The following is a 9,045-nucleotide window of genomic DNA, read 5'->3' as shown; positions in this document are numbered from 1 at the left end:
CACAGACAGTCTTTCAGTGTTGTCTTGGCAGCACTAAGGTAGGAGGCACGTCTGTCCTAGAAGAAGGCACGTCTGTGGTGGAGTGGTTATGATGTAAATTCATTAACAGACTGTCATACCTAATTGTGGTACCAACGCCTACTGATTAGTACTGGTCTGCCTGCCAGTGTACACAGGATTCTGTAACATTGCCGAGAGAACCAAGACAACAGTTAGTGGGTTCTCTGTAATAACAATAAGGTTGACTGCATAATTGTACCCTCACGTTTATTTCTGGAAATTATTTCAGGTGTAAAATTCATTGAAGTGGTAATCTACTAATGATAATACTACCTTCATGATTTATTATGGACAAATTTCAAAGTTTACAGACGATTCATAACTTGGGGGTTTATCCAGCAATAAGTGTATGCTTGATAACATTACTACATGTATGATTATCATTGTTCTCTATAGTTTAAGTTCACCCCATAGATTGAGTCAGAGGTTACATTTAAGTAAGACTTAATTCTTTGGAAGATAAATAGGTTTATTTGGGTATCTTTACTCATTATTGATAAATTTATAAATATAAAGTAATGAATATAGATTTACCATTGTGACAGGGTATTGAAAATGTAGGGTTACTGTGACTGTGTCAGAGTATTGATAAATATAGGGTTATCATTATACCCCCCCGCAACGAAGTTAGGGGGGGTATACTGGAATCAGGTTGTCCGTCTGTCCATCTGTCTGTAGACACATTTTGTCCGGCTAACTCCTTCTAAACCTGTGAACCGATTTTGATGAAATTTTACAGGAATATTAAGGATTATGTGTAGATATGCATGCCCCTTTCTTTTATTGAAAATTGTGGTTGCCATGGTAACTGGTCACTATAAACAAGTTTTCTAATAAATGTCCATAACTCCTCAGTTATTTGACCGATTGTATTCAAACTTAGTAAAAAGATGTAATTCAGTAAGGCCAATAATTGAACATATTAGAGGTTTCCCAAACTGTTACCGCGGAAACACAATCCTGGCCTCTGATTGGTCAAAATTTAGATATTGTCCAATTTTAACCAAATTTGGTATATAGGGTTATTAGGGGATGCCAAACATTATAAAATAGGTTTCGTTGCCATGACAAACATGAGTGTTTAGTGTAGATCAAGAACATAACAGCAGACATTTTTTCAGTTAAACAAATTTGCCATCATTGGTCAAAAAGTTATTAAATATCGTCAGATTTTAACAGTTTCTCGGCATCAAGGGCCATCAAAGGACAAACTATTAAGACTCCTCAGATACTATGGTTATGCCCAGCTCTGTGATTCACCCACACACAGAAAAGGTGGTCTTCTGGACCATCTCTATATCAACCGATTGCCAGATAAGTTTGAGATTGATGTAGTACCCACTTATTATAGTGACCATTTTTTTGTCTCTGTGGCCCTTCAGTGGAAAATATTACTTCAATAAAGATGTAAGTATTGCAAGACTCTCTTGATCATGAACAACATGTATTCCACCCCTTCTGATTTTTTTGCAGGCACATGCAGAATATGTCAATTACTCTCAGAATAACACTGTAACTTATCCATTGACTCATTGCAGTGTGCGGGGGGGTATTGGTCAGCCATCTAGGCGACAGTTCTAGTTGTAACTGTGTCAAAGTATTGGTAAACATAGGGTTATCATTGTGACTGTCAGAGTATTGATAAATATAGGGTTATCATTGTGACTGTCAGAGTATTGATAAATATAGGGTTATCATTGTGACTGTCAGAGTATTGATAAATATAGGGTTATCATTGTGACTGTCAGAGTATTGATAAATATAGGGTTATCATTGTGACTGTCAGAGTATTGATAAATATAGGGTTATCATTGTGACTGTGTCATAGTATTGATAAATATAGGGTTATCATTGTGACTGTCAGAGTATTGATAAATATAGGGTTATCATTGTGACTGTGTCATAGTATTGATAAATATAGGGTTATCGTTGTGACTGTCAGAGTATTGATAAATATAGGGTTATCATTGTGACTGTGTCAAAGTATTGATAAATATAGGGTTATCATTGTGACTGTGTCAAAGTATTGATAAATATAGGGTTATCATTGTGACTGTGTCATAGTATTGATAAATATAGGGTTATCATTGTGACTGTGTCAAATTATTGATAAATATAGGGTTATCGTTGTGACTGTGTCATAGTATTGATAAATATAGGGTTATCATTGTGACTGTGTCAAATTATTGATAAATATAGGTTTATCATTGTGATTGTGTCAAGGTATTGATAAATATAGGGTTGTTTTTGTGACTGTGTCAAAGTATTGATAAATATAGGGTTATCATTATGACCCTAATATAGGGTTATCATTTTGCCTGACAGTGTATTTATAAATATAGGGTTATCGTTTTGCCTGACAGTGTATTTATAAATATAGGGTTATCATTGTGACTGTCAGAGTATTGATAAATATAGGGTTATCATTGTGACTGTGTCAAAGTATTGATAAATATAGGGTTATCATTGTGATTGTGTCAAGGTATTGATAAATATAGGGTTGTTTTTGTGACTGTGTCAAAGTATTGATAAATATAGGGTTATCATTATGACCCTAATATAGGGTTATCATTTTGCCTGACAGTGTATTTATAAATATAGGGTTATCATTTTGCCTGACAGTGTATTGATAAATATAGGGTTATCATTGTGACTGTCAGAGTATTGATAAATATAGGGTTATCATTGTGACTGTCAGAGTATTGATAAATATAGGGTTATCATTGTGACTGTCAGAGTATTGATAAATATAGGGTTATCATTGTGACTGTCAGAGTATTGATAAATATAGGGTTATCATTGTGACTGTCAGAGTATTGATAAATATAGGGTTATCATTGTGACTGTCAGAGTATTGATAAATATAGGGTTATCATTTTGCCTGACAGTGTATTGATAAATATAGGGTTATCATTTTGCCTGACAGTGTATTTATAAATATAGGGTTATCATTTTGCCTGACAGTGTATTTATAAATATAGGGTTATCATTTTGCCTGACAGTGTATTGATAAATATAGGGTTATCATTGTGACCCAGAGTTGATGATTATATAATGTTTTCTTTATGACTGAGCTTTATATAGAAGTTTGATGGAAAAATATTAACTGAAAAACTAGGAAAATTGATTGGACCTAGATAGCCAACATCTTATGTTAATATGTACCAGACAAATCAGGCTTCTAGATAAAAAATAGATGAATTGGCCCAGTAGTTTATCATCTAGTAATGAATTTAAATCTTCAGATCTCAGTCACTACTTTATGATTTGAAAAGTCTCTAGAGACATTTTTTGAGCAATTCCATCTTCAGACAAGAAACATTCAGGAACTAGCAATTAAAATCGTTCTCTTTTATGTACAAATGAGAATTTAGGTTTTACTTTCATCTTGCGTCATTAAATGAAACTAAATCATGATGTACGGTTACTTTTATCTGTGTACATCTTTCTCCACAATCTCTACATAACATCAACCATACTAGCAGTCCTGTAATTGTCTGATGTTTGTTAAAGAATGTTTATATTGTAATAAGAATTTTATCTCCGTTACAAAAACAACAACAGCTGTGTAAGGGCTGTGTAATTTGGCTTGTTTTATTTACTAATTTGATGACAAACGACTAAACATAGTAATCAGACAATGGTGAATTACAGTGATGTAATTATGACATTGCATCATAATGATAATCCTTTATTTATCAATGTATTATTCACAATGATAAATTTAACATTATGTAGTACTATGGTAAGTTTTAGAAGAAGAAAATTCAAGGGAGGTAATCTTCATTTTCATTTTCAAAAGAATTGTTTCCACTATGTGATCTTTAGGGACCTAAGCATTGGTCAAGGTGACCTATTGCAATTGTCCATTGTCTGTTACCATGCATCATTTCTTGTGAACATGACCCTTTGATCTTTCGCAAGTTTCTTACATTTGGAACATAATAATATGAGTAAATAAGAACAAGTTTTGATGAGACTCAATATGCAACCTTATATGCATAAGATCCCAGATGAGTTTGTCAATGGGGCTGATTTGATTATAAGTTTTCAGAGTTATTGCCCTTTTCAGTTTTATTACCATTGGACCTCGTTAACAAGATAGCATGAGTAAACATGAACAGATTTTATTGAAACTTTTCATGCAAGCTTATATCAATAAGACCTCTGAGGAATTTGACAATGAGATTGATTCTGTCGTACCTTATAGAGTTATTTCCCTTTAAATTATCATCAGATTTTTTCCTGATGTTAAACTGTTGGTGACCTTTTCTTACTTACAATGTACCATATAATGTTATATTCCTTTATAGAAGCTTCATGAGAGAAACAGATTTGAAATCTGTGATTATCTCCTGAGTGGTCTTATTGATTCACCAGTGGTTCACAGTTTGAATTGTTGATGAAATGTTACCAGGTTTTGTCATTAGCAGTGTTATAGTGATACAACCCAGAAAATAGGTACTACAGAAGATGTGATTCACACACATCTCATTCACAAACCAACAAGTTATAAAACCTACTTAAAAATGGATTCACCAAGTGTGTTGCTGATATCAAAGGAATACTAAACGGTGACTAGAAATGATTGCCTTGGTATATGTGAATGGCTTTCAGAGTTGTTTTTCACAAATTTGATCTGTATTTTCTTTTTAATGAAATCACAAATTTGATCTGTATTTTCTTTTTAATGAAATCACAAATTTGATCTGAATTTTCTTTTTAATGAAATCTTGAAATAGACACTGAATTTCCTTTTTGATATTTTTTTTCATTTTACTGTATTTATCAATCTCGGTTTCATTCCATCCTCAAAAGTAATGAGAAACAACCTTTCCATATATTATACAGTTTATACAGAACACATCAGTAAAATCTGTAGGTGTCACTGTCTGGTGTAGACCCAAACCACATTTATACACTGATCAATCTCCACAAAAAACCGACATCATTTTAAAGTTTAATGTTGTACAAATCCTCTAGTGAATGTTTTAATTATTTGTTAATTATTCAACTGCGGAAACAAACAATCCAAACTTTGATTAAATGCACACTTGGTTCCCAAAGGAGCCAGTGTTTCAAGCTATCTACAGAGATAGCATCAGACTACAGTTTCAGAGAGGCCATTGATCTGATATATCTGCAATGATAATGGTACAATTTCTTCAGACAAGAAGGAAATCAGTCTCATTGATTTCACTAATTTGCAATGTTTATTGTAAATGTTTTGGAAATTAAACAGTAAAAACTTCTAAGAATTATAACAATATTGGCATGTCTTTAAATGACTTAAATTGAATGATGAAATGTCTTAAATGTTTAGTAGCAACAAATACTGAACTGATTTAGGACACATTACAGACAAACATAGGCCATTTGGAGGCTGTAGACTAAGTATAAACCTTTTTGTATGAATTAGACAAGATGGAGGCCTTCCAAGGCAAAAGACACAACATAGGCCATTTAGAGGCTCTAGACTAAATATACACCTTTGGAATTCTCTAGACAAGATGGTGACCTCCCATAGATATAGGACACAGTACATGCCGTCATTGGACTCTAGCCTAAATTCAGGTCCTTTGTATGCTTTAGACAAGATGGAGACATGACCCAAGGCAAAAACACAATATAGGCTGTTTGTAGGCCCTAGACTTCATATAGACCACATAATTCTAGACAAGATAGAGGCCTTCCAGAGCAAGAGACCATATAGACCGTTTGTAGGCTCTAGGATACATTTGGATTAGAAATTTTATGTTCCAAAGACGATACACAGGACACAACATAGGCAAAATGTCTTCTCAAGACCAAATACATACCTCGTTTATGTTCTAGAAAAGATGGATGCTTTCCAAATTATGTTCCAGAAAAGATGGATGCTTTCCATATATGCTTTAGAAATTTTAGACCATTTAAATGCCTTAAACTGAATGCTGACGTCCAGAAGATGGAGGTCACAGAGTCACAAGCAAGACAGGCTATCTGTAGACTCTAGTATACTAAAGATAGATGTACAGACCTCTTGGTATGCTTAAGAGAAAATGGAGGCCACAGAGGCACAATTAAGACAGGCAATCTGTAGACTCTAGTTTGTGATAGACACATCTGTATATATATAAGACTATAGACTTAAAAATCAACCTTCTTCATGCTCTAGATGATGACCTTCGATAGACACAAGACACAGATAGAGTCTAGACAAGTTTTCTAGTGTTGGGCAATACATAGATGCCAACGAACAACATCCATAACCATTTTGTTCCCTCAGAACGAAGGAAAGTTAATTGCAAAAACACTTTATAAAAATTCCCCAATCTGAGTTATTTTTGCCAAGACAAATGGCTGCAAGAGCTACATGGCAAAACCTTGTTGCATAATTTTGTGATAAAGTGAAGAATTTCAGGTTTTTGTATGAATAATGGGCCACTTTTTCTCTGTTAAGCAAATTAGTATTGAACCTCACATTCAATGATGCTGAAGGGAAACTGTCTCTGGGTTCTTTAAAAGATTTCAAAACCAATTATATTACTAATCATAATTATCAGGCTTGTTGGTGTGGTGTAAAATTGATAAAACTGCCTCTTAAAGATCATCACTGCATGTCAATCAGTAGCTATACCTCTCATACACTGCAGGAGTAAATTTCATCGCTAGAACTTCTTACTCTATTCTAGTATAGACCAAGTGTTCACTTATTATTTCACTTAATTACTGTAGCAGGTCCAAATCTACGGAAGGTTCTATTTCTAGAGTCAATGTAGCAAGTTTTTGTACTTTTGCAATTTGTAAGACTCTAGTTATTAGTGTAAAACAGTATTAGTTCTCTCACAGAGAGGTCCAACAAATGCATGTGTAGCCAAACCGGGTTGATTGTTGGCAACAAGTTACCTCAACTGATAGACTGTGAATACTTGACAAGGGCATACCTGAACATAAGTTTCAAATAGTTTATCTTTGGGGCAAAGAATTAGTAAAAGCAGGGAGGAATGTGGCAGAACTTGACTTGGTCAGTTGTTGGGGAGGAGGTAGCTCAGTCGGTGGAGTGTCTGTCTTTGAGTTTGGAGAGTATTCAATAATTTCATACACTAAATGATTCTCTGATTTAGACTAACCAACACTAAATGGTTGCTTCTTCCACTAAAGGACCTGGTTTTGTAAAAATTGTTTTCAGATTGAGGGTCTAGTTTCCCAATATTAAATGGTTCTCTGATTGAGGAGCTGAGTCACGAATACTAAATAGTTCTTCCTTTGTAACCTCTAGTTATGTAATTAATGGTTGTCTGTGAGAGAATTGAGCTGAGTTACCGATTCCAAATGCTTCTCTTTCTTAGGGCACTAGTTACGTATAAATGGTGCTCTGATTGAGGGTCTGAGTCGTGTGTATAACATATTTGTTCTACTGTACCTGATCTTTTCATAGACAAACAGCTTTATGTTATATGCTTTCTCTGTAGTTTTCTCACTTAGAGGTACATTCGTATCTATAAGAAAAGGATTTTTCTACTGAGTCAGAGTTGCCTATACCAAATGGTTGTCCTTTCAAAATGTCCTGATGTACCATTTTTGAAATGCTTTTAAACTCTGGCTGTTTCAGGTGAACTAAAAGGTTCTTCCAAAGACAAGGCCGTAATGATGTATTCTGATAATAGAAATCTGTATGTTGGGGAATAAGGCTGTTCATACCTGTTATTGTAATTTTTTGTTCAGAACTGAGGCTTTAGTTGTTATACTGGAAGGGAGTTAGAAGGTAATGGTGTTGATTCATTAGGATTAATGCAGGGTAATAAATGGTGGATATTTGTACTCTGTATTCTGTATAGAGTTTTTGATGAAAGATGACATTACCATGACAATGCATACACTTAAAGCGTGATTAAATATCACACTCTAGTCATGTACTATAAATATACTTATTTTGCACAATCAAATTTTAGGACATAACTACTTTGTGCATCTTCAATAATTATCTTATAAGTAACATAGAGAAACTGCAATTCTTTCAGTGTAAAAACTGCTAAAATAAAACGACTGCTAAAAAATACATGTATAGAGTATTCGGAATAATTTTTATTTAAAAAAAAGTTCCAGCTTTGTCACAAGTTTTCTGAGAGTTGCATGCGGATAATGCACACAGAATGTTTTTTTCTGAGAAAATCTATACAGACGATTTTCTGCTGAGTTAGTTACAGTATCTTTGACTTCATATTGGATGAGATGAAATGAGATGATGGAAGGTAGAATGATTTTTTTAATTGAATTTTCGTGCTAAATGATGTGCTCTTAAAGGCCATGGGCATGCATTTTAATACATATAATTGTGCTGTTGTTAAAATAACTTCTTTGAAATGTCAGATAAAATCTTGTTAGGAAGTCCCTAAATTGTATTAAAGGATTTTGTAGACTATACTCAAAGAGGAGGTAGCTTGATAATAAAAAATCGGTATGGCACAAATGTTAAAGCATTTATTTTTTCGGTTAAATTTCACAAAACGGAAGCAGTATTAACTTTGCTTGTCAGATAAGAACAATTTGGTATCCTAGCAGGAAATAGAATTATTTCAATTCTATGATGTATGAAAGACATTGCTGCTTAAAAGCAGTCAGTAAGCTACCATAATCTAGCAGCACTGAGATAAACGGTGGTGGCCTGCCTGCCACCCTAAGCCACAGATATTCCACACACGATGTCAGCAGTCTGAACAGTGAGAGACAAAAAGCCTTTGACATATTTTGTGGGAGAAAAGGCAACCACTTAAAGGTGAAGTGATGGGAAAGGAGGAGTTGACTTCAACAGATTCATTCATTTCTGTCCTCAAATCAATACAAAGACTGTTAAATAGAATCACGATGAAAATGTCAAATCCGGAGAAAGCAACATAAAATGAACCGGGTGTTAAACCAGTGTTTTGTAAAGGTGTTAGAGCACTACATTACCTCCTGAGAAATTGTATACTGATACAGCTTTTCTGGTTGTTATTCTCTTTG

Source organism: Ylistrum balloti, unplaced genomic scaffold, assembly GCF_031769215.1.
Source record: "Ylistrum balloti isolate Yb309-2 unplaced genomic scaffold, AGI_CSIRO_Ybal_v1 Utg369928, whole genome shotgun sequence".
Lineage (NCBI taxonomy): Eukaryota > Metazoa > Mollusca > Bivalvia > Pectinida > Pectinidae > Ylistrum > Ylistrum balloti.
This window is presented reverse-complemented; position numbering follows the sequence as displayed.